The sequence below is a fragment of the Diabrotica undecimpunctata genome, chromosome 7 (assembly GCF_040954645.1).
Source record: "Diabrotica undecimpunctata isolate CICGRU chromosome 7, icDiaUnde3, whole genome shotgun sequence".
In the NCBI taxonomy this organism is placed as follows: Eukaryota; Metazoa; Arthropoda; class Insecta; order Coleoptera; family Chrysomelidae; genus Diabrotica; species Diabrotica undecimpunctata.
The window spans coordinates 30815416-30842503 of NC_092809.1; positions in this window are offsets into that span (position 1 = coordinate 30815416).

Sequence of the window (27088 nt, forward strand, 5' to 3'; positions counted from 1 at the left end):
ATTTGGTGAACAGAAGAGTTAAAAGCCAACTGTTTTAAGAAGAAACATAGTAAAACAAAAGAGAAAGTTAACATATCAATAAAATTAAAAGAAATTAAATTAAAATAATTATTTGAATAAAAATAATAAATATGTGGCGTGTATTACGGTATACTCTAAAACGTATAATTGGAACTTAAAAAGAATCACTCTATGTAATTTTCCAAAACAAAAATAGCGTATCATTTTCTATTCTCTTTAGTTTTATTTAAAAATACTATTTCTAAAATTGTATCAAAAACTACGAGAATACAACGCTGTTAATAGAGTCTAAACTCGTAATTGTTCGTTTGCGTGCTTTGACAAGGTCATTTTTCATTGAATTATTTTATTTTTCCCGAGATTTTTGTCTTCATTAGCAGGCAAATGGAACATTGAGCAGTAACAATCGAAACATTCTCATTATTTTGCATGACTTGAATAGTGGCGAAAAAAAATGTATTTTTGCTTTCCAGGAAATATTTGTTCAAGGTATATTTCATGCTTTAGTACTATATTAGATTCTTTTTAGTTTAATGATTTATTAATAAGCTCTGGAAAAAATAGTATAGGAATCGGGGTTACTAATATGAGTAAAGTAATAAATTAGTATACATTGCAAGTTTATAAATCTACCAGAATATTACTTTAGCGCAGATGATTTTCAATGAGCTCTACTGTAACAATTTTAAGCTCTTACTACTTTTACAGTAAACTATGATATAGTTCTGATCTACGTATAACGGCCGATTCTGAATTACCGATTATTAGAAATAGAAATCCCCATTATTTTCCTAGTACTTGTTAATGATGAAACACCCTCAATAAAGGGCAATAAAATTCGACAATTCATAAGAAATATAAATAAAATAGAAATTCCTTAATGGTAGGCGGATCCATTAAATTTAATTCTTAAGTTTTTATGATCTGGTTTTAACATTGAGTTTAATTTTAAACTTTTATGTTGCTTTCGTGTTGCTGCTGCTTATTGATTTTTTCTGCTGGCGCGTAATATTTAACAGTATTTTTACCGTAGTATTAGTGTAGTTTTGGAACTAACGAGTATAGCGGTAACGAGGAAACTCCTCTCTATCAAAGAAAAAATGGATATAATTAACGAAAGTGAAAAAAGTGGCATAAGTATCAGAAAGTTGGCCAAAAAATTTAAAGTAGGTGGTAACACTGACTAAAAAGAATTAACTTATCGCTATCGATATTCACTTTATCCTCCCGCGTTAGAGGTCGCTAAAAGCATACTGCGGTAATTATTTTACTATAATTGTCACACGTGCCGGTGCATTTGAATTTGATTTTAGTGTTCTTACAAGTCTCTCTGGCGACTGGTAAACCCAGAAACGTGTAAGGGAATGGTAAGAGACTCGAATTAAATCTAAACGCAACCGTCTACATTATATTTATTTTGTTTTTTTTTTCTTACTCGACGAAACAAGTAGAAAAGTGATGGTGATTTATATGGGTAAATTGTTGATGCATAGTGGAATATAAATATTCCCAGAGTCGCTCTAAATGGCTTGTTGAAGCTTGGGTATACAGTTTACTTATCGCTATCGACATTTACTTAATCTTCCCGCGTTAGAGGTCGCTGTGAAGTGTCAACTGGAAGAGAGGTTTTATTAACATTGGCTTTTGTTGTTTTCTTCAGATAGATTGTTTTATTATTAGGAATTGGTGTGTAGTAGGGGGTATTAATGAGATTTGAGAGTTTATTGATATAACAAGAAGTATACAAGAAGTAGATTTGGATTTGATTTAAGTTATTTCATTTTTTCTTAAATTGGCTGATGATCAGAGTAGGAGGCTTTGAGTTTGTAAGAACTCTAGCGATGTTTTGTCTAGTTATTTCAGCATCTTCGGAAGGTAAACTGAAGATTGCTTCTTCAGTTTAACAGATGATTTTCTCTATTGGAATGTAACTCGTGGAAACAGAGTAATTGAAACCTTTTGTTAAAGCTTGAGTATCAATGATCGAAATAGGAGTATTAGAAAAGTTATGAACCACTGTAGTGGGTTTCAACGTTGTTGTTTTTGGAATTTGTTTGGCAATTAGATGCACTAATTTGAGCTTCTGAGTTTCAGTCTTAGATTCGAAAGTGGGATGTCTGTGTGTTGATACGATCAAAACTGTCCTATAAGATAAGATGTACATTGAAAGAATGAATAGATGATAAAATATTATTGATATTTGTAACATCTAGTTTTCGTCTAGTAGAATGAATCGCTTCACGGACAAGCGCAAAAATGGTCCTCCTAAGAATTTGGAAGATAGAAGAAGAAGAAGTAAGGTATTTGAGTTTTAGAAATTTGGGGATGAATTTATGGGAAAGCCTGTCGAGATCAAGCCACGTCGCCATCGACGGTATAAATGACCCGTCCTCTATTCCCAGCATCAGTAGTGCATTGATTATTGATCAGTGTAGTAATGTCTGGGGGCTCAGGAGACTGCGACCTCGGAAGCCGTCTTGATTCACATTAACATTAACGTTTTTATAATTTTACAGTTTCGTTTCGTTTGAGAGAGAAAACGATGTCTATCACAATGAATTATTAAAGGTTGACATGCCCTAAGCCTTAAATTTTGAAAATAGGTGCCTCAGCAATAGGGCTTTATCATATTTTAAAAATAAATTTCATGGGAATGATAAAGCAATCTCAATAATTAAAATCAATACTAGAATTAGATAGCTATATGCATAATTATTACTAAGTGCAGAATTTGGTTAACTTAGATAAGGAAGTTGCATAGACAAAAACTTAAGAGTTTACATAATTTTTTGTTTTTGCTCTCCTTAAAAGTTTGCGATGTCACGGCTATGGCACTAATGAAGTCGGAGTGCGATGTAGTTATAACAACGGGACTTGTTTATTGCTTAAAAAAATTGCATAAAATTTAGATTATATTCCAAATTGATGGAGCGACAGCTCATTAGGCCTAAATCGTAATGAACGCCAAATTGTAGAGAACATAGGTTTCCAAACACTGCATTTTGTGACAAATTAGGTTAGGTATAGTTAGACAGATGACAAAACAAATGCACGTGTTTCTAAACAACTAGAAAAACAATGTGAAGTTATAATGTCAATAAAATACAGGGAATCCTTGGGACACATTACGATTTTTGAAAAATAGGAACTCTTAAGGAATATATTAAAGGGTAAAATCACAGGCAAAAGAAACGTAGGAATACGTAAAATCTCGGGGTCACGCAAACTACGTAAATGATTTAGTTGTAGTGTATTAAATCATTTAGACGCACAACAAAATTATAATTGCCAGAATCGTTTCCAATCTCCGATGGGAACGTATCTTAAGAAAGAAGAAGAATATACAATAAGTTAGTTACACATTAAATATTACGGTAAAGTGATATATAATTAAAATAAATTACCTTTTAATAAGTAAATAGGTACGTAGTACAGGATAATAATTAAACTTAATTAAATAATTATGTGTCTTTCAGAAACTAAAGAAAACTTCTCTGTAACTTGATGGTACGACCTATAAAACTTAAAACTTTAGAATTTGTTTAAAATATTATTGTCCTTGAGATAATTAATAGTCCATTGAAATGTTACATTTTATTTTGGGCTTGGAATTAATTTCTTGAGGATTCAATTTTACTGGGAGGATAAGTGTAAGTTGATGAGGTCGCCACCCACCGTTTGCCGGCTGCCATCTTGCAAAATGGGTGAAAAGATTTTATATAATAAATATATTTTCTAACTTATTTATAAATTAAATTTTTTTGTTAAATAGTTTTTCAAAATTACTAAATTTAGAAAAACATTCATTGAATATTTTTTAAAATAATTTTTAAGATGTTTAGCAGTTTGGATTTACTAACAAAACTAATTTTATTTGGTGAGTTAAAATTTATTTTTCTAGTTTCACTTTGTAAGATTTTTTGTATTTTTTTTAGAAGCTCTTAATAAAGATTGTAAACACAATTGAAACTTGACATAAATAATAGTTTACCAATAGCCCCTTTTATTGACTCCAACCCTCCAAACATATATATATATATATATATATATATATATATATATATATATATATATATATATAAATATATATTTATATATTTATATATGTGTATATATATATATATATATATATATATATATATATATATATATATATATATATAAATATGTTGGAAATTTCGGGTATGTGGTCTATATTAAAAAAAAATCTTTGTTTTTTCTAAAGCTCAATATTTCGCCATTTATTTAATGGTTTCATCGGGAGTAACTGTAAAAAACAAACATTTCAAAAACACTAACGTACACTTAGATTTACAATACTTACAGAAATTAAAAGATTATACACATAAATAAAATTGAATATTAAAATAACATTATTATTGATGAAACTGTACATTTAATAAAATGCATGTTAAAATTTAAAATATCTTTGTGCACGTTCGTTAACAATAAATAAGATGGAACAAGTAAAAATTATTTCAAAATGCAAAAAATGACAATGTAAGAAAACATTAGAGGAATAGTATTTCTTTAATTAATCATTAAGGCTAGTTAGTATGATTAATCATTAAGGTGAGTGTAGTTTTAAATTTTGTTTAATATATTGCAATATATGTTGCTTAATTGCCCCGTGTCTGTTTTATATTTTAAAGTTTGTTTATTTTTGTTAATGTGGTACATCTCCAAAAATAACCTACTTTTGTAATTTTCACTCTGTGCCAAAATACGAGCATTGTTGTAGTCTAACAGATGACCAGTGTTTTTGTAGTGCTCGACAACTGCGCAAGAATTTTTTCCTAAGCGGCAATCACTTTTATGCTGTGTGATACGTTGTTTTAGCCACTGCGATGTATGGCCAATGTAGCTTTTTTCACATCCTAGACACGGTATTTCATATACCACATTACTCCTATATAAGGTTGGTACTGGGTCTTTAATTTTAGAAAAAAGTTGTTTGCTATTTATGGTATTGTATTTAGCTATATTAATATTGGAAACATCTTTAAATATGGATACGACAGACTGAGTTAGACCGTTAATAAAGGGGAGTTTTTTGTATTTGATTGACTCATTGTTAGAGTCAAGGACAGGACCATCATAGAAATTACTGCTGTAAATGAGTTTCGGTTTTCTCGGTTTGAATTGTGAACTGAAGATGTTCATTAAATGAATTAAAAATGTTTAATGTGGTATTGATGTGATAAGATGGAACTGCACATATGATGTCATCGACATATTTATATATAAATGGTAATTCGAAAGGTAATTGTGTGATCACATTGTCTAAGAGATGATCAGTTACAATAGTAGCAAGGATGGGACTAATCGGGGAACCCATAGGTGTTCCAAAAATTTGGGAGAAAAATTTTTCATTGAAACTGAAATAAGTGTTATTAAAAATGAACCTGAGAATTAGTAAAAAATTACCTTTAGATAATGTCGTGTAGTCTTTTATAAGGTTCCAATTTGATTCTATAATGTCCGTGATCATATTTAATGGAATGTTTGTAAATAAAGAAACCACATCCAAAGAAATCAAAACATAATCTTTTGGTAACCGCATTCCCCTAACAGCATCGACAAAGGTAAATGTGTCCTTAGAATTATAATTATTGCGATATTCAAAGGCATCATTTAATATATCAACAAGAAATTTAGAAATGTTGTACGTAGTGGACTTTAAAGAACTTACAATAGGTCTGAGAGGAACGTCCAATTTATGGATTTTAGGCAAACAATAAAGTTTAGGAGAACATGAGTCATAGATTGTTAACTTTTTTGCAAATTGTTCAGTAAGTTGATGTTGGTTTTTTAATGTTTTTATTAAGTCATTATATTTTTTCTGTATCACTGTAGTAGGGTCTTTGTCCAAACGAATATATGTCGATCTGTCGTTTAACAACGTTAATGTTTTGTCGATATAATCCTGTTTGTTCATAGATACCGTACATCCACCTTTGTCAGATTGTAAAATATATATGTCTGAATGCAACTTCAAATATTTTTGAACATATTTAAACGTTTTGTTTAATGTTGTGGGGGGTTTAGATGTTGAATTGTGTAGATAATTAGTTACTACATATTTGTTACTTGTGCCCTAAGTAGATCCTTGGATTCAACTGTCACCTCATCGATGATATTTTCTACATCTACTAAAAAAATATCTAACTGAAAATCTGGGGGTGTACACTCAACACTAAATTTCGGACCAAGAGAAAGAAAATCAGACACTTCTTTTGGAAAGTCAACGCTCGACAAGTTTTTAAACCATTTGTCATTGTTTAAAAATAAGTGGTTATAAAATAAGTTATTAGTTAGATGTTCAAACTTTTTTGACTTGGTTGAAAACATTGGAAAAACTATTCTTTAACCTTTGTTCATATTCAGTTAATATGTTGTTAGGAACAAATTGTTGTAACTCACACTTAATTTTATTAATATCACTTTTCACATTTGCAACATTAATACAAGTTATTTTTATTTCTAAATTCAATGTTTTCTTATGGATCTCATTAATGAATTTATCTACTTTATTATTTAAAAAATTGTCATTACCTGCGTATAATAAGCTTCTTAGATTAAAAACACTGTTACGAACGTGCTTAGGTATAACATTAGATGTTCTACAACGTAATAAAAAAATTCTCCTGTTATTCAATTTTGCTATCCTTATGTTTAACTTCTCCCATTGTTTCATTAAAGTTGTAATGTTTGTTCCATATATTTGGCTGATCTCTTGATAAAAACCCATCATAAAATATTTAACGTGATTATTTCGACCAAAAAAACAATTTATAAATATGTTGGAAATATCGGGTATGTGGTCTATATTAAAAAAAAAAATCTTTGTTTTTACTAAAGCTCAATATTTCGCCATTTATTTAATAGCTTCATCGGGAGTAACTGTACGATGGCTAAAACACCGTATCACACAGCATAAAAGTGATTGCCGCTTAGGAAAAAATTCTTGCGCAGTTGTCGAGCACTACAAAAACACCGGTCATCTGTTACACTACAACAATGCTCGTATTTTGGCACAGACTGAAAATTACAAAAGTAGGTTATTTTTGGAGATGTACCACATTAACAAAAATAAACAAACTTTAAATTATAAAACAGACACGGGGTAATTAAGCAACATATATTGCAATATATTAAACAAAATTTAAAACTACACTCACCTTAATGATTAATCATACTAACTAGCCTTAATGATTAATTAAAGAAATACTATTCCTCTAATGTTTTCTTACATTGTCATTTTTTGCATTTTGAAATAATTTTTACTTGTTCCATCTTATTCATTGTTAACGAACGTGCTCAAAGATATTTTAAATTTTAACATGCATTTTATTAAATGTAGGTACAGTTTCATCAATAATAATGTTATTTTAATATTCAATTTTATTTATGTGTATAATCTTTTAATTTCTGTAAGTATTGTAAATCTAAGTGTACGTCAGTGTTTTTGAAAAGTTTGTTTTTTACAGTTACTCCCGATGAAGCTATTAAATAAATGATTTAGAAAAAACAAAGATTTTTTTTAATATAGACCACATACCCGATATTTCTAACATATTTATAAATTGTTTTTTGGTCGAAATAATCACGTTAAATATATATATATATATATATATATATATATATATATATATATATATATATATATATATATATATATATATATATATATATATATATATTGACACAAAATTAAAATATGTTTTTATTCTGGATTAGGAGAATATTCATAACAAACTAAGAGATGAGGTTAATTTTTACCCAAGTTGTTCTTTTCATGTTAGAGGATCTTGTGGGAAATTAAGCAGACATTTCATAAGATTAATAAACGATGACTAATAAAAATTAGAAATTAGAAAAGACGAAGAACATTGTGGCTTAAAAACTTAAGAGTGTGGTTTCCATGCAGAAGTGCAGAACTATTTAGAGCGGCAGTCAACAAGGTTCGCATAGCTATGATAGTTTCCAGCCTTCGAGAGAAGATGGAACTTGAAGAAGAATAAAAATTACTCTTTTGGTAGATAGCCTTTTGATGGGCTGTTGTTGAGTGAGAATGGTTGAGTAGATATAAGGTTTGTGTCCGTTGGTATGATCGTTGACGTTGTAGCTAGAGATTGCAATTGCTGGATCCAGCATCCAGCAATCTAGCTGGATTCAGCATTTTTTTTATACGCTGGATTCAGCAAACCATGCTGCATGCAGCAGCGGGGATCCGCAAAAGTGTCAAATTCGAAATAAGTTACTTCATGTCTTCATTAGCCTCTTTATTCAAAGCCGTGAGTCGGCAACTTGCCATTCTATCGCGCTAGCAGGTAGGACGTGCCATAAGTGCGATTGAACTGCAACGTCGCCTCGCCCTCTCTCTCGACTCCACAGCCTACGCCTACCCATTGACTCTTAGACCAAAGATCTCTTCTTTTTGTCTAATTTTAATGGTAAGTAATCTGACTCAATATCTAATAATTTAGCATAATTTATGATTAGAACATCACTTAATGATTTATGTAAGTTATTTGAATAAGGATCGCCAGTAAATCGTAAACACTTCCTTCTTAACTATCAATACCGATCTCGTCACAGTGCGAGTGCGATATTTTACAAAAATATTTATTTTTGCCCATTTCACAGCAATTTTTCGCCAGCAGCCTTTTTTCTTGCGATGGACATGATATCTAGGTCTAGCTTCATTTGAAATTAAAAATTTTCCTGTAGTTTATAGCTAGTGAATACACGAAACAATTAAAGAAAAAACGAAATTTGAAGGTTCTACATAAGTTTAAACACATTTTCGACCCTAATTTTTACTCATTTTTTCAAATCTGACCATTTTTAAAGTATTTTTTTTTGTATAAAACAAAAACGATTTGACCTAATGAAAATTCCTTCGTTTTTTCACTAGCCAGAAGTACAAACTACAAGAAAACTTTTGAAAATTTTTGATTTCAGATGAAGCTAGACCTAGATATCATGTCCACCGCTACAAAAAGGCTGTTGGCGAAAAATTACTGTGAAATTAACAAAAATGAATATTTTTGGCTTAAATGCTTTTTTCAGAGTACTTTAAGTACTACACTTTTATATGTCTTAATAACAAACAAAAATAATTTTTAGTTTTTGAGATGTAACTTTTTTAAAAAGTCATTTCTTTATACCCTCACGACCTATGTAACCCCTTATATTTTAAATTTTTTTCAATCACAACATTCAACAAATATAACTCGTCCAGATAAAGAAACAGTCTATAAAGTGCTGCCGGTGATCATGCTTTTTCGCTCATACTAAGACTAAAGCTCACATATATATCAGGCGTTCTTATTTTCTTATTCACGTTCACGTTCAGATAGACGTTGTCATTTACAGTTTGTTTCTTTATCTGGACGAGTTATATCTACACCTTATTTCGCAGATTTTTTTTTTCTTTTCAGATTTAATGCTGCTCCAGTTACTCCAATATTAATTAAAATGTCTCTTGAAGATGATAAAAAAAAATGTGGGACTTTTTCACAAAATTGGATGAGAGGCGAAGTGCAAGATACTCTTTATGCTCAAAAAATTGTTAATTAGCAACCTCTTATAAAGATACACGTCTCTTCTTCAAGTTCCAGCACCAGCACCATTATACCAGCTCTAAATGCCCCCAAAGCAACCTCGTCAAAAAAAGAAGATAATCAGGAAGTAGTTCTAAGCAAAAAGTCGAAGAAGACTATTGATTCCTACTTTGAAAGAGAAAATTCTATGGAAGATAAGGTTACTAGGATGCTTTGCAAAGTTGGTTTTAGCTTGAGTTAATTTTGTACCTCACCCGACTTGAGAGAGTTATTCGCAAAAAGTGGATTCCAATTACTAACTTCTCCGAACACTATACGAGCGGTAATTTACAGGTATGCAGAAAAAGTCCAAGAAAATCATATAAAAGAATTTACTAATTTAAAACAAAAAGAACAAAGATTTTCGTTGAGCTTCGACGAATGGACCTCTCAAAAAAATCACAGATACATAAATCTCAATTTGCACAAGCAGAACATATTTATCTAGGTTTGATCAGAATTCACGACGCCGAACACTGCATTAAATTATTGGCAGAACGGCAGTGAAAGTTGGCAAGCTCATGCCTTGCTATCAACAACTATGCTATGCACGTGGAATGCATTTGGCTGTAGTAGACGTGCTGTATAAAAAGAAACCTCAAAGAGAAGTGAGAATATGGAGACGAAAATGAAAATATGGAGACAGAGAAAGATGAACGAAGGATTGGCAGTAACAATCAAATTAATATCGATGAGTCTTATTGAATTGATTCCCCTTGGCAGCTATCTACTCATGAAAATACGAAAAGTTGTTAAAACGTTCCAAAAATCACCTACCTACCAAAAAAGACATGTTCTTGCAAAAATATGTCAAGGAAGAGAAAGGCAAGAAATTAATTTTGATTCCTGACTGCCGCACCAGAGAGAACAGTTTGCTTAGTATGCTAAAACGTTTCTACAGCCTAAAAGTTTGCATCGATAAAGCGTTGATAGACATTGATTCTGCGATAAAATTCTCTGCTGGCGAGTGGTTAATAATCAATGAGTTGATCGCCACTCTTCAACCGGTGAAACTGGCTTTAGAAGCCCTTTGTAGAAGAGAGTCACAATTTGAAATTTGTCTTAGACAAAATAAATAGCCAGGACTCTAGCCTTAGTGTCGAGCTATCGAAAGCACTACGCAACAGAATCGCGGAGCGGCGCCTCTCTGAAATTACAGGTACATTAGTGTACTTACAAAATCCAAAAAAGTATGACAAAGGACTAAACAATCCTGGCTATTTCCCCATGCCGAAAAAGAATGCAATGCAACAAGAGAGGAAAAATTTGTTAAGTCGTATAAATAAACAAGTGATTGTGGAAACACTGGAAGAGGATATAATGGAAGTAGAAGATATGTCAGCTAATCCGGAGCCCGTGAATTTTACTTAGAACAAGAACTTGAGATTGAACTGAAACGAGAGAGAGAGAAAACTCTTATAACCAAAAAAAAACTGGTTCTCAAAAAGATTACGAAAAGATTGTGAAAAAGGAAATTACCGTTTATGAGACAGAAGGAGTGAAAGGCGATCATTTGTCCATGGTTTATGACTATTTGATGACCTTAAAAGCGACCAGCGTAGAGGCCGAAAGGGCTTTCTCCGCAACCGGCTATATGTACATCTGTGCGAAGTAGGATAGATAAAATATATTTTTTAAGGTTTCATTTGCAAAAAACTAAATAATTCATGTTTCTATTGTTTAGAAATTTAGAATACAGACTTATTTTTATCATGATATCCACAAAAAAAACTCGTTCTCAGTAAACCCTGGAAGAAAAACATATTACTTAACTTGTGTCAGCTCCAAATTGCCATCAATGAAATTTGCTTCAAATGAACTACTCTTACAACAGATAAGTTCATTTGGATAAAATTTCATTTGTGACAATTCTCAGCCGACACAAGCAAAGCCATATGTTTCACTTCTACGGCTTACTGAGTACAAGTTTTTTTTAATCTCATGATAATTGTGGCATTTGCTCTAGCCATTTTCAGCATAACTAATAAACCAAGTATAAAATTTATACTCAGAAAAAATCAGGTATAGGCAAAATCACTACCAATAAACATGGAATAACTTAGATATAGGTTATACTTGATATAAGAATTTATTCCAGGATTATACCGACTCACACTCTTGTTTAAGTCTATAGTATAACCTATTTTATGAATGTCATAGTCATCAGTGACAAGAATATATTATTTTTTGTATTGTTTTGTGAGTAGCTATATAATAACAAAATATGTTTAAGATGTGTTGCGGCTGTCGAGGAAGTTGATAATTGAATTAACATGATGGAAAATACACGAAAAAGAAAAACTTTTAAAGAAAGAATAAATCCCTTTTCAAAATACATTGATAGAGAATTTAGAATAAGATATCGCTTTTCTAAAGATGGTGTAAGGTTTTTAAAATACTTAAACTCAACATATAAGATAACAAATAAAGATATATTTTTGGTGTCAGTTGTCATTGTCAGTTTTAAAGAAAAATCAAAATTGACATATTTCACTCAATATGTCGTTGTTCTGTGTATTTGTGCAAAAGATTGCGACTTTGCCAAACTATTATTTCGGAATAAATTGGGAATACTTATAACTAACATATACCGAGTTTATTTGTAACAAATTATTTTAGTATTATATTTACCTTATACTTAGGATAGCTATTCTAGGTATAAATACGGAATAACCTTAGAATACGAGTGTTTTATTAGTATAAGATAGTTTAAGTTAAAAAGAGGTAAGATTGATTGCGAATTGCGACTGATTATACGTCCTTATTTGATTATATACATCTAAGATAATTTTTATTGTGAGTTTTTATTTTATTAGTTAGTATTATAAAGCTTAAGTAATAAATGGACAAAAAAACGGGTGTGGCAGTCCAGTGGGACTGCCGGTAGAAGTTATACTTCTATAAACGCGTTCGCCGTTACAAATTTATATGGGAGTCAATCTGCACGATCATTACATATTTAATGCTATAGGTAAGAGAGAGCAAAAAGAGAAAAAGAATTAGGTATATAGGTATATGGTGCATCGTTTGCTGTATATAAACATTTGATCTGTAATAGGAGTATAGTAAATGAAGGATTGTATCAATATTTTATTGAAAATATATATTTTTATTTTCATATATGTATAAAAGAAGTTAAATGCAAAAAAATTTTTTTACACATACTCTGCAGTAAAATTCATTGTTTACTTTGTTATTTATATAAAAATTACAATACAATACACTGCAACATAATTCAATATAAATAATACAATATAAATTAAAATGTAATATTCATAAGTATTTAAAACTGCCAATATACATAACTAACTTTACGAAGATAAAAATAAAAAACCAACAACTCGGATTATGTTGTAAATTTTCATTTTATTTTAAAATTTAGGATTTTTGCGTATATTACATATATTTAATAATATTAACGTGAGGTTTTTAAATATTTCAAAAATAAAAAAGGAAATTCATATTGGGATTCGAACTCACGTACACCAGCGTATGAACCAAACACAAAAATATTATATATAATATAATATATTTATAATATTAAATATATATACAAAAGGAACATTTTTATTCTTGAGAGAGGAAGAGAGAGAAAATATATCTTCTGTCTCTCTCTTACTCATTATCTTACATATGTAATGGTTTCACAGATTCACTTCCGTGCAAATTTCCAACGCCGACCGTACGTATAGAATTATAACTTCAAAAACATTAAAATCGTGTTTTTATATTGATTCCACATTTGGCTGGATTCGCGCTGGATCCAGCTGGATTCAGGCCAATCTTGCAAAATCCAGCCTGACTGAAAATGCTGCTGGATTGCAATCCCTAGTTGTAGCTTATTATTCATACTATTTGTTGATTTAAACATTTTTCTTGACGTTTCTTCTTAAATCTGCTTTTTAGACTGCTTAAACTAATTAGCTGGTTTATAAGTAAGAATCCAAATACAAAATAAAATTATGTAAAAAGACCTTTGCATTATTAGTTTTTCGGATACGATTTATCACTATATATAAACAATTTAACTAATCGCTGGTTAATTAGGGAAACTTTAGTAGGAACTAAAGGCATGCGTGTACCGCACTGCATCTAAGTTTGGGCTCCAATTTGATTCTTGATTTTTAGAACTTATTACTTATATTTTAGTCATATTATTATTCTGTTCAATGTTTTTTGGATATTCATAATTAAAATTTTTTAATATATTCTCTACTAAAAATCTGTTTGCCATATTTGGATTAGTTATTTAAATCAAGTCACGTTTTTCTCGCGCACTAATTTTCCTCTCGTTGTATTGAAACAAACACACAAATTATACTGGAAAACTTTGACCAAAATTACAAATTGGGGTTTCCCGTTTCTATTTGTTTCACCCCTGGGGTGCGAGTCGTGAACTCTAGAGTAAAATTTCCCTTTATTGATGTATAAAGGGTTTAAGGGGATTATTTTAGACCACGAACTAAATTTACATAATGGTGCGCCATTATATTCATTCGATATTATCCATGGTTTTTCAGATAGCGCTTTATTTATCTAAGATGGAAGGTTGAGTCGCATTTAGACTGAAATTATATGTAATTTATTAAATTTAATTAATTACAAATATACAAAAAAGTTGAAATTTTCAGAACTTTTTAAAAATTTTTTTTCAGACCAGAAAATCAATATCAATATAAGAAGGCGGAACTAAAATCGTCAAAAAATATCCTTAAGTCATACTCAACTTATGATAAAGCTACTTTGAAGGCGTCATATCAACTTTCACTTAGAATCGCAAATACCAAAAAACTCTTTACTGTTGGTGAGGAATTAGTTTTACCATGTATCGTGGATGCAACTAAATCAATTTTATGAGACAAATACGCTAAACAAATGCAAAATATTCCTCTTTCCAATGACACCGTTAGTAGGAGAATTAAAGATATGGCATCAGATGTTGAAACCAAACTTCTAAGGAAAATTCATTCAAAGACAACAAAAAATTATCTGAGGAGTTCCTGACCTCGATTGAGTTGCAAGGTAATACAACCGGAAAAGACATTTTTAAAGCCATTGACGGATATTTCACACTTAAAAATATTTCTTGGAAATACTGTGTAGGACTTTGCTCTGATGGTGCCGCAGCAATGACAGGTCACAAAACAGACTTACCAAGTTTTGTAAGGAAAGAAGGAAACCGTAATATTGTTTTAACACACTGTATTATTCATCGCGAAATGCTTGCTGCCAAAAGATTAAGTCCCGACCTAAACAAGGTGTTGACTACTGTGATAAAAGCCGTGAACTTTATTTAAAGTAATGATCTTAGTTCGAGATTGTTTGCTTTATTATGCGAGTACATGGGATCCATCCATTCCAATCTCCTTCTACATACCGAAGTTCGGTAGCTGTCCAGGGGCCAGGTTTTAGCCAGATTTTATGAACTTCGAGAAGTATCTTGATGAAAAAAACTTGATTTAGCGGAAACACTGCGTGACAGAGAATTCATGGCCCAGTTAGCTTTTTTAGCAGATATTTTTAAACAGCTCAATATATTTAATCTAAGCCTGCAAGGACCATCTAAAACCGCATTTGACTTTTGGAAAAAAATTGATTCGTTTAAGAAAAAATTGTTGCTGTGGGAGTCTAAAGCTGGAAAAGGATTGTTTGAAATGTTCAACTTGTTTTCATATTTTATCTCTGAGAATGAAGGCTTAAACGAGGATGTTTTACATTCACTGGTTAAGTCCTACATTAAATCGCTCCAAGATTACTTTGGGAAGTACTTCCCTGCTGATACAGATGTGAGGAAAAATAATCTGTGGATGATTGATTCCTTTTTAGCCACCCACGATAATAATATGTCTATTCAGGAAAATGAACAGCTTATTGAAATTTCATCCGATGATAATTTAAAAGTGATAAAATCTCATTGCGAGAATGTTGAAGACTTTTGGATAGGATTACTTGATAAAAGTCCAGTGCTAAGTGAAAAAGCTTTGAAACTTCTTCTTCCTTTTCATTCTACTTATCTCTGTGAGGCATCATTCTCAACATTATATGTCATCAAGAATAAACACAGAAATAGATTGCTAAATTTGAATGCTCCTATAAGACTGGCGTTAACTTTTTTCGAGTAAAATATTGAGAAACTTTCAAGTGAGAAGCAAGACCAACGGAGTTATTAACGTCTTAATTTGGCGCTATCTATGACTTTTTATTTTGTTTTTTATTTTACTTTTGTCTTTCACTATGTATTTTCTTTTTTTATTTTGTAAATAATAAATTTATTAGTAAAACTTCAGTGTTCATCTGATTTTACCTATTATTCGGAAATATTATTAATAATATCTAAGTGGTCCGCCAAGAATTATGTAAGGTACAAGTGGTCCTCAGTGGTGAAAAGGTTGAGAACCACTGCTTTAGACGATAAATTCGGAATATCTGATCATAAATAAAGGGAAAACACAGGATACTTCGACCATATAATTAGGAGACCTTAATACCATATACTTCGCCTTATAATACAAGGAAAATTAGAGGGAAAGAGATGTATTGGTCGAAAGAAACTTTCATGTCTGCGTAATATTAGAGAATGGTGCCAGAGTAGAAAAATTATTTTCGCAGCAAACGATAGAGAGAAATTTCAGAAAATTTTAATCATGATGACAGCCATCGTCTAAATACGGAAATGGCATCCAAAGAAGAAAAAGATATTTAATTCTTATTTTTACTTCTCTTTGTTATTTTTACAATGTTAAGTTATTTTTTTTACTGGACCCTGTCGTATACCTTTTCAAAATCAGTGAGGATGTATAGACAGCCTGATTTATTTCTAAATTTCTTTGTATTAGCACATATATTTCGAATTAAACCTTTCTAGTAACCACGCGGGTTCTAAAGCCAAGTCATTTGTCTCTAATTTCATAATATAACTTTTTATAAATCCTAGGGATTATTCTCAAGAACACCTTCAGCACATGGCTCATTAGTGCCATTGTTAGGTATTCTGGGCACTATTTCAGATTATGCTTCGTAGCAATATTTATGAATGTCGATACTGACTATAGCGATACCAATTACTGTAAATTCCTTATTTTGATGTATTTTGTATACAAATATCAACACAAACATTTTCCAATAATATTATATTTTGGTATGCGTATTCACCTGAAACCAACCAGGAAAACTCTATCCCAAAAAACAATCGAATTCACGGTGTATTCGTTTGATGTCCTAATATGAATTCCAAAAGGGGGAAAAAGCATGTCATGAATGCTGATTTCTCATTTCTATTTTTGAAAGGCTTTGTTTCCCGTATCCCGGATGATGCCGTCAATAATAATTGCGTTGCATAATTAATAAGGGAAAGGGAGATTTTTGCTTTTAACGAAAAGAAACAGCTGACAAAGGAAATTTGTTTAGTAAATTATATTTCAAATTTACAAAAATTGTATTTGAATATTAAATTTGGGTAAATATTTTTTCAAGAAATTAAAAAAAAACTTAAATTGACTTTTTCAACTCAAAATAAGTTAATCGACTTGCGGTAATTGAGTGTTTTATTTTTGAGTGGTTTAATAAAGAGTGCTAGTATTCATTATTTCATTAGTTTTCTACCTAGTGTATTTACAAGTTTATATACAGGCGTTGCATAATGATTAAAAGTTATTTTCAATGCACAGACACGAAAAACAGATAGAGGGGCACAATCATTTATTCATCGTAAAAAGGTATTAATGGTAAAAATCACTTAAAGTATTAGCTATACTAGAAGGATACTATTGATCAATGAAGTATCTGTGCCTGTCAAGTGTCACTGATATATTTAGGACATTTTTTAAAAAATATGTGTTCTTTGTGTACATAGATGATTGCTGGAAACAAATGAAAACGACAATAACCACTGCATCTCGAGAAAATCTTCTAAGACGACCAACAGTTAAAAATGACTGGATGACACAAGACATCTTAGATCTAATGGACGTTCAGAGGCAGTATAAATCCATAAACAGAGAAAATACAATGAAATACATAAAAAAATCCGAAAAAGAATAAAAGTAGCAAAAGACTGATGGCTACAAGAATCCTGTTTAGAAATTGAGAAACTGGAGCAACAACATGACAGCTTCCATTTGCATAAAAAACTAAAAGAATTAACAGGCAAAAGCAGAACTTATAAGCAAAATATATTACAAGACTCTGGTGGTAGAATTTTAAGTGATAAAAAAGAGCGCTGTACCGAATGGGAAAATTACATAATAGAATTATTTAACGATGACCAAAGAATCTACCAAGAAATAACATCTAACCGAGATACAGGCCCACCGATTCTAATCTCAGAAGTTCAGAAGGCTATCGACCAAGCGAAACGAAGGAAGGCTTTTGGTCCTGACGAAATACCTGCAGAATTGTTAAAACTATTAGATAATGAGAGTGTTGCGATTATCACATCCTTCTTTAATAAGATATACAGCAGCGGCAAATTACCAGACAACTGGTTAGAATCGATATTTATAACTATTCCCAAGAAAAAAAAATGCCAGACAGTGTAGCGACTATCGACTTTTCAGTTTAATGAATCACACGCTCAACATTTTTATGAAAATATTGCATTGTCGCATATATAAACTTTGTGAGGGGATAACTGGTGATGAGAAGTTTGGTTTCCGAAACGGTATGGGTACTCGAGAAGCTCTTTTTTGCATGCGAATACTCTTACAAAAGAGCATTGAGTTTAGGAAAAATATTTACGTATGTTTTATAGATTTCGAAAAAGCCTTTGATATAGTACCACATACATTATTATTTCAATGCTTAGACTCAGTTGATCTGGACACGTATGACATTAAATTGCTTAAAAATCTTTACTACAATCAGACCGCTTGTGTTAAGGTGGACCAAGAGGTTTCAGCTAAAGTTTCCATTAAGCGTGGTGTTAGACAGGGATGTGTTATGCCACCGATGTTGTTTAATGCCTACACTGAACCAGTTTTTGAAATAGCGTTAAATAATCGCCGCGAAGGTGTTAAGATCGGTGGTGAAATTATAAACAACATCAGATACGCCGATAACACCGCAATAATGACAGTGCAATAATGCACTGAAAAGGGCTTAACAATCAACGCAAAAAAATGGATGGTGGTGGGAAAAATTAATATCGAACACTCAGTACTAAGATTAGATAACAAAATCCTGGAAAGGGTCGAACACTTTAGATATCTGGGTAGCTGGATTGACTGCAGGGTTGAAAGCGACGAGGAAATTTCGACCAGAATAGAACTCGCACAGAAAAACTTTATTAACTGGCGTTCTGTATTATGCAGTAGAAATCTGTCGTTGACCACACGTCTAAGAGTATTGAAGTGCTACGTCTGGTCCACTTTGTTCTATGGATGTGAAACCTGGACAACAAAAATAAAAAATCTTAACAAATTAGAAGCGTTTGAGTTATTGTGTTACCGTCGCATGCTCAGAATTCCGTGGACAGCACACATATCTAACGAACGCGTGCTAGAGACCGTGTACAAAGAGCGAGCATTGATCAACATCATCAAAATAAGAAAGGTCCAATACTTCGGTCATATAATGAGAGGACCTAAATATCGCTTACTCCGGTTAATCATTCAGGGCAAAATCGAAGGAAAACGTTGGGTCGGAAGAAAAAAACTGTCCTGGCTGCGTAACATTAGACAATGGATAGGTCGAACGGTCGAGGAACTGTTTCTAGCTGACGACCGAGAATCATTTCATCAGCTTGTCAATATGACGATAGCCAACGCTTGAATACAAGCACGACACACAAAGAAGAAGATGTGTTCATTATATCACTCCATATTATCTAGAGTGAACCTACGATGATGTAGTCTTTGGAATGTCTAGAGACCTAGCTATTTCAAGCCTTCTGTTGGTTACTAAGAGCAATAGGAGCCCAAGGTAGACAATAACTTAGATTATTTCAATTTAAGTAGATATAGGTACGGGCTGACTGTACGGTGGCCACTGAGTAAAGTGACAGTTAAAAAGCGTGTTCTACGATTAACTAGAAAGAGTTGATCAGTGAAACTCTTAGAAGGTCCTGTTACAAAGAGCCTAGCCAATCTCATACATTCAACATTAGCACAAGAGATCTGGAACCTAAGTCAGAAAAGCTTTTTGAGACCACCAGTATTTAACGCACTTTAATTTTAGGTTTGGTTTAGTGTACAGGTAGGTACAGAATGAGTCGGTGGTTCAGTATGATTTTTGGAGACACAGAAGAATTTTGGAGATTTGCTACTATGTCGGGATATATATATCTTCTAATACTCTCGTAAAAGAAACGAAACGACCATTACCGTACCTCTTTAACCATTTAGATTATTTTACTTAAAGCTAAAAGTTTGAAGGGCAGAATAAAAATGTGTAGATTCCTTGACTGATCTATATTCTACCCAGAAGGCTTGACACCAAAGAGTTCTCGCTAATTGATGCATGTTGGGGAACATTAAACTTTACAACGCGGTATAATTTTTACAATATTTAAAAGTGTATATGAATATTAATAATTTTAATAAGTAATACTTTCACAACCACAATTTTTGAAAATCTTAATCAGTAGGGTACTATTAGAGTAAGTGGCATTTTCGTTTAGTTTGGTTGGGTAGATAACTGGTTTGGATGCACTGACACTCTTTTATTGTCACTGACACTAAACCAATAAATAGTATTTGCCACAGATTCTAATGGAATGGAGGTATAGCAGGGGCATCAACTATAACTCACTGTACTTAATTTTGGACTATTAGTAAAATTAATAAGTCGGAGTCATAGGCAGTACCCAATAACTGGAGGTCTTAGGTCCTCAAAGACTTTAAGGTGGTTCTATATTAGTTCTATAGTGAGCTGAACTCAGTAATGCAATGGTTAGTGATCAGTGCAGTAATTTCTTGGGGCTCGGGAGACTGAGACCTCCAAAGCCCTGAAGAAGACATCGAAGAGAGTGCCGATGGCTTGGCGCAATGATAATTGACGTGATTGAACCCAAAAGACTGTTGAGTCATACATACATATTTATACAATATATGCAATATTGATTTGCAATTTTGATTTGTAACTCATGAAGATTTCCTTATTTTATAATACTCCATTTGAAATTTACCAATTTTCTACACATTATTATTTTCTTTGTGTGACCTTTCAAAACAATTCTGTGAGGTGAATAAAGATCAATTATTCCTGTTTCAGCAGTCTAGATATATGCCCTATGTTTGATGGTTTCCAATAGGAAATATTATTTCGGAATAATATTTCAAGAATTTATGACAGATCGCGTGTAACATAAGAAAATTCGATTTTATTGTATCAGGCACGGATCCAGAAGAAAATTATCTAAATGTTTTTTTAATAGTATATTTTTTACCTTATAACCGTTAAATTAATTTTTAATTCTCTTTTAAATGCATCAATAATCATGACAGAAACAGACATGAAAAAAAGGAAAAGTCAAAGAAGCAGCTTTCATTCTACTTAATATATGTATATATATATATATATATATATATATATATATATATATATATATATATATACATATTAACTGTTTTGGATGGGTTGGAGTCAATAAAAGGGCTATTGGTTAACTATTTTTTTATATATAAATCATAAAGAAAGAATATAATTATAAATTTTGCTTAGATTTTCAATTTCTGATCTTTTGTTTAAATTATTATCACTTTTGCTAATAGAAACCATTTCCAAAAAAGTCCTTTTAAATTTATTACTTTCACTACATAAAATTTTAATGTTATCAAAATCCATAATATCCATAATAAAGACCATATTGATTTTTATTTAGGAGTCATGGTAACCGCAATATTTTATAGATTGAATTCCCATTGTACAATTTTTAGTGAATAAGTTAAAATAAACAATTATTTTGACAGTATTATCCATATTATAAAATGGAATTTTGATTCTTTGATTCTTATTTATTGTGTAAGATGATTCATAAACCCAATTGAGTATGCGAACCATTTTATAATCAGTAAATGCCTCGAACCCTAATCTAGCCCAATTCCTAACAGACATTCTATCGCAAGCATACAATAATTATAAGAATGAGATCAATATAATAAACTTACATATTATAAGGCTTCTTTACATATTATACCATTGACTGCTACATGTCTTTTTGAGGTAACACATTTATATTGACTTTTCTATGGATGTTGGTTTTTCATATTGTTCTTTTTAGATGAACCGATGATGCTTTCTGATTAGAGAGCGAAACTTCTTCAAATAAGTAGATGAAGTAGCCAACTTCTTTGTCTTTTTAAAACTGTTGTTGATATTCATTCTAGAGCGTTTTTAAATAAAAATGATAAAAAATATGAATCGTTTTTGTATGTTTTTGGTTACATTTAACTGATTAGCGTATTTACACATTATTTCAGTCTTTGTTTAAATTTGAATTGAGCCGTTTAAAGATGCCTAGAAACGTGATATCTCATTTTGACAGATTTATAGTAATTGCTTTGTTATAACAGGGCTGTAGTCAAAGTTATATCGCGAATATTGTTGATGTTACTTAGAGTGCTGTATCAAAAATTTAAAAAAAATCCAGATCCAAAAGTCCCAGAAGTGGTAAAAGTCAATGTAAAACAGCAGCACAAGACTGGCAAATAACATTGATAGCTCGTATAAATCGAGCTAGAAATTTCTAGTCTTCAAGGACTGAATATTTCACTGCAAACAATAACACGCAGACAAAATGCGGTAAATTTGTGTTGTAAAAGACCGCTACGTGTTCCCAAACTAACCTACCCACACAAAATAGTAAGGTTGTAATGGGCTAGAGAAATGGTGCATCATGGTCCTAACTAGAATAACGTGATGTTCTCTGATTAATCAAAAATCTGATTCGCGAAGAACACTGGTTTGGAGGACCCCAGGAAGACAAGCCCGACTAGAAACAGCACAACCTCGTGCCCATTTGAAGGTGGCAGTATTATGGTCTGGGGTGGTATTATGAGTGGTACATTTACGTCACTGCTGGTTCTGAAGAGAAGAGTCACTGGTGCTGTGTATATCGAGGAAGTTAAATTCTGTTGTACGTCTATTCAGGGGGGCAGTAGGTGATGAATTTGTGTTTATGCATGACAACGTAGCTCCTCATCGAACAGCAGCAGTACAAAATTTTCTGGAAGAAGACGGAATATCTACATTACAGTGGCCCTCGAATTCCCCCGACATGAACGTTATTGAATATGCTTGGGACATTCTCCAAACACGCATCAAGAAGCGAAAAAATCTCCCTATTACACTTCGAGAACTAAAAGATGCTGAAGAATGAGAGAGAATTCCGCAAGCTCAGCTCGACCAGTTAATTGGCAGCATGTCAAATCGCCTAAAGGCATGCATACAGGCCAATGGAGGAAATGCTAATTATTAATTTTATTAAAAATTATTTTCTTGTATACTAATTTATTTTTAAATGTAAGTTGTACATTGTAAGTCTTTCACTCCAAGAGAATAAATAATTTCTTGATCGTTTATCTGGTTTTGAGATTTATTTAGTATTGTTGAGAATTGAAACAAAATGATGTTTAACTATTCAGAAGAGTTTATATATAAAAATCAATAAAAAAATGAAATGATCCAATATCAAAAACTTTTGGACATATGTAGGTATAATTAAATTTATTAATTTATAAATAAAACTAACTTCGTCCCAAAGTATTGTAGGTCAACTTTTTTTCTTTTAAATTTGTAAAATAATTCAGGCTGCCAAATTATGAAAAAATCAGATTTTTTCAGTCAATGGTTAAAAAGTTATTCTAGTTATTTATAAGCAAAAAAATTTTGACATATTTTTGTCAAATCATTTTGCAATATTTAAAACTATTTTTCCTATTTTTTTTTAATAATATTTATGGAATAATTCTTTTTCTTTTTGAATCTATCCGTATATATAATATACCTATTTAATTTTATGACTTATATTGTTGGATTGAACATGAGATGTATAAAACCGAAAAACTGGGAAAAAACCGTATCCCAAAAAAGCTTTTTTTTACTTCTCATTTAATGTCTATACTTTGTTAGATATTTTTTATGCAGTTTTTAATTTAAACCTGAAAAAAGTAAATTATATGATGACAAGAAACGAATTGTTCGAGAGTGGTGAATAGATGTCAAGAACCGCTAGTCTATGACGCTACCGGTGACGATACCTAGAGAAAAAAAGTAATACAACGCCAAAATAGAAGCTTCGCTTAAAAAGTGTAAGTGATAGACCACGTCCCTATTTCAGGACTTTTTTCTCTCTAACGTGCATTTTTCTCATTGCTTCTCATAGTTATCATATGCTTTATTCAAGTCTATAAAGGTCATATATGTATTTTAATATTTTCTTTTTGTTCGTTTTATTACCTGTCTAGATTCAGCAGGTCCATTTTTATGTTTATTGGTCTTAGTTTTTTGTTGTTTTTGGCTTTCTTTGATCATTTAGTTATATCCTCCTCTCTTATTTCAGCTCTCTCTGTTATTATGTCCACGCCTTTCACGTCCCGATGCAATTATCTATATAATATTTTTACTTCGCTTATTACTGATGCTTTTTAATTTTTCTATGCTTCGTTCTTCTCGAGCCTTATTCTTTTCTTCACTTGTTGTCAGGGAGTAACATATTCTTCTTGTATTCCTGGGGTTCTGTCGTTTATTCATTTATGAAACGTATGTTTAATGATCTCTTCTAGGTCGTTACTGTATTTCTTCAAATATTGATTCTTGTGTTGTTTAATACCCAGCACTTCGTTTGCTGCTTTGTTTATTTTTTCCTTTAGATGTTGATGCATTTCTGTTAGGGCCCATTCTTTATTTATTTAAACATATTCTGTAGCCTACTCTGATATTGTCTTTTGTCTCTTTTAATATTGTCTTTTTATCATCTTCCCCTGTGTTTGAATTTTTCTAATATTAATCGGTGGTTATTTGCACATTATGGTTGTCTGTGTACCCTTACATCTTGTATTATTATTTGGCTGGATTTTGTTACTATTATTAAATCAATAATTGATCTGTTGTTTCTACTAGGTTTCTCCCATGTGTATCTATGTATGTTTTTATACTGAAATCTTGTGTTGGTCATTGCCAACATGTAATCTCGACATATTTCAATTAGCCGACTTTGCTGTTTCTATTTTCGTCTTTTTCGAGTCGCAACACTATATCTTCATCTTCCTTTTCTATCCGGATGTTAAAATCTTCAATTAATAGAATATCTTCTGTTTCCCTAAAATAGTTTCGAGCCTTCTAAAAATTGCAAGGCAAAGCAGACGTTGATAAAGATGTTAATAGAGACATGGGGCTAAAATTTGCATTCCACGACATGTCTCCTCAACTAAGCAGAAATCATTAGCGAATTGGTTTCTTGTACTCATACAGAGTAGATCCGAATAAAATGAAAAAGACAGTCAAGATTTGATTTCACGTACAAAGCGTCTATGTATCTGTTTATACGTATTTCGCCCTAATAGGGCTCATCAGAACAGCTATTCATAGGCGTTCTCAACGTGAAAAATAAATCTTTTCTGTCTTTAAGAAGCAACTCTAAAATGGCTTCGAAATGGACGCAATAGCGACATCTGATAATAAATCCGTAAAATAGTTTCGAAACACAATTCAGATTTCTGCCTTAATCTGAGCCTTCTAAAAATTGCAAGGCAAAGCATACGTTGATAAAGATGTCTTTTTCATTTTATTCGGATCTACTCTGTATGAGTACAAGAAACCAATTCGCTAACGATTTCTGCTTAGTTGAGGAGACATGTCGTGGAATGCAAATTTTAGATTCCCCATGTCTCTATTAACATCTTTATCAACGTCTGCTTTGCCTTGCAATCTTTAGAAGGCTCAGATTAAGGCAGAAATCTGAATTGTGTTTCGAAACTATTTTACGGATTTATTATCAGATGTCGCATTTTAGCGTTGCTTCTTAAAGACAGAAAATATTTATTTTTCACGTTGAGAACGCCTATTAATAACTGTTCTGATGAGCCCTATTAGGGCGAAATACGTATAAACAGATACATAGACGCTTTGTACGTGAAATCAAATCTTGACTGTCTTTTTCATTTTATCTTCTGTTTCCTTTGCCTTGTATAAATGCATCTCTTAGTGAATTTAAAAATCTTCCTTTTTTCAAAGGTAAAAAAATTGTTGGTAGTCAAAATATGCTCATCGTAATTTCCGTTATTCGTTCATTGATTTGCTGCTAATTTTGTATGTATTTTCTCCATTTGGTTTTTACTAATATTGGTATTCATTTTTCTGCTTTTTCATGTTTACAAATCACACTCCATATGTGTGTATATTTTCTTATAATTTCCTCTTCTTGACTCTTTTTATTTTGGGTAAGATTATTATATGTTGTTTCCTAGTCTTTCGATTTCTCGGAGTATTTCCACGTTCCTATTCTCATAGTCATTTTTCTTCGCCTAAGCCGTATATCTTTATTTCTGTCCAAATTTTGAGGTTGTATTGGAGTTTTTTTTTGTGTAATGATATATTCTAAGTAGTGGGTAGCCGGCCCGGCGCCCCAGCCATTCTTTGGAGGACCACCGTTCCTGTTCGTTGATCAAAATCATTGTCATTTTCAATCTAGGGTCGTTATCGGTAAATCAATGCAGAATACTGGGAGAAAAACGATAGGTTTGGATATGGACTGTGGATAGGACAATTGTTTTCCCTATATGGTATTAGGAGATAAACCAAGGCTCGCGTATGCCGGGGCGCATCCCTAAAGTAGATCTCTCGGGATCATATATGATCATATATATGATGTACGTTAACAGAGGTTTGTTTGTTGCTTTTTTATGGTCTTCGCCTAGCACCAACACAGCAGTATCATCAGCAAAGGTGCAAAGGTATATATTGTATTATGATCTAATTCAGGGATACCACTAGTGTAGATTAGGTATAGGACTGGTCATACCACACTACCTTGTGGTACCCCTGCATTAATTTCTTTTAATTCCATGTAGGTTCCTTTTTCTAAACGTCAAATACAAAATATTTTAACAAACATATTTTTAAATAAAATGGTGGCTTATTGTAAAAATTCAATAAAAAAATTTCATGTCCACGTTGATACTGTATCTTTCCTCTTGTATTATTGTTTTTGTATCAATTGAGTATGGCACCCTTTAAGTTTAGGTTTAAATTAATTATTAGATTCTATTCTTCATCAATTGGCAAAATTTTACAGAATAACACAGAAATAATGTAAAAGAAAAAAATATAAGTTCCTAATAAATAATATTTTATTTCTTAGTCCGTTCCTGGTTTTAGAGAACAAAAAACTGTACGATGTTCTTTGGCACGCTATTGTAATTTAAACCTGTTAAAAGGTTAATGCCACATTACCTTTTAAAAAACTAATAATTGAAAAATGTTTCAAACATGCATGAAATGTTGATTTTATTGCGAAAAGAAAA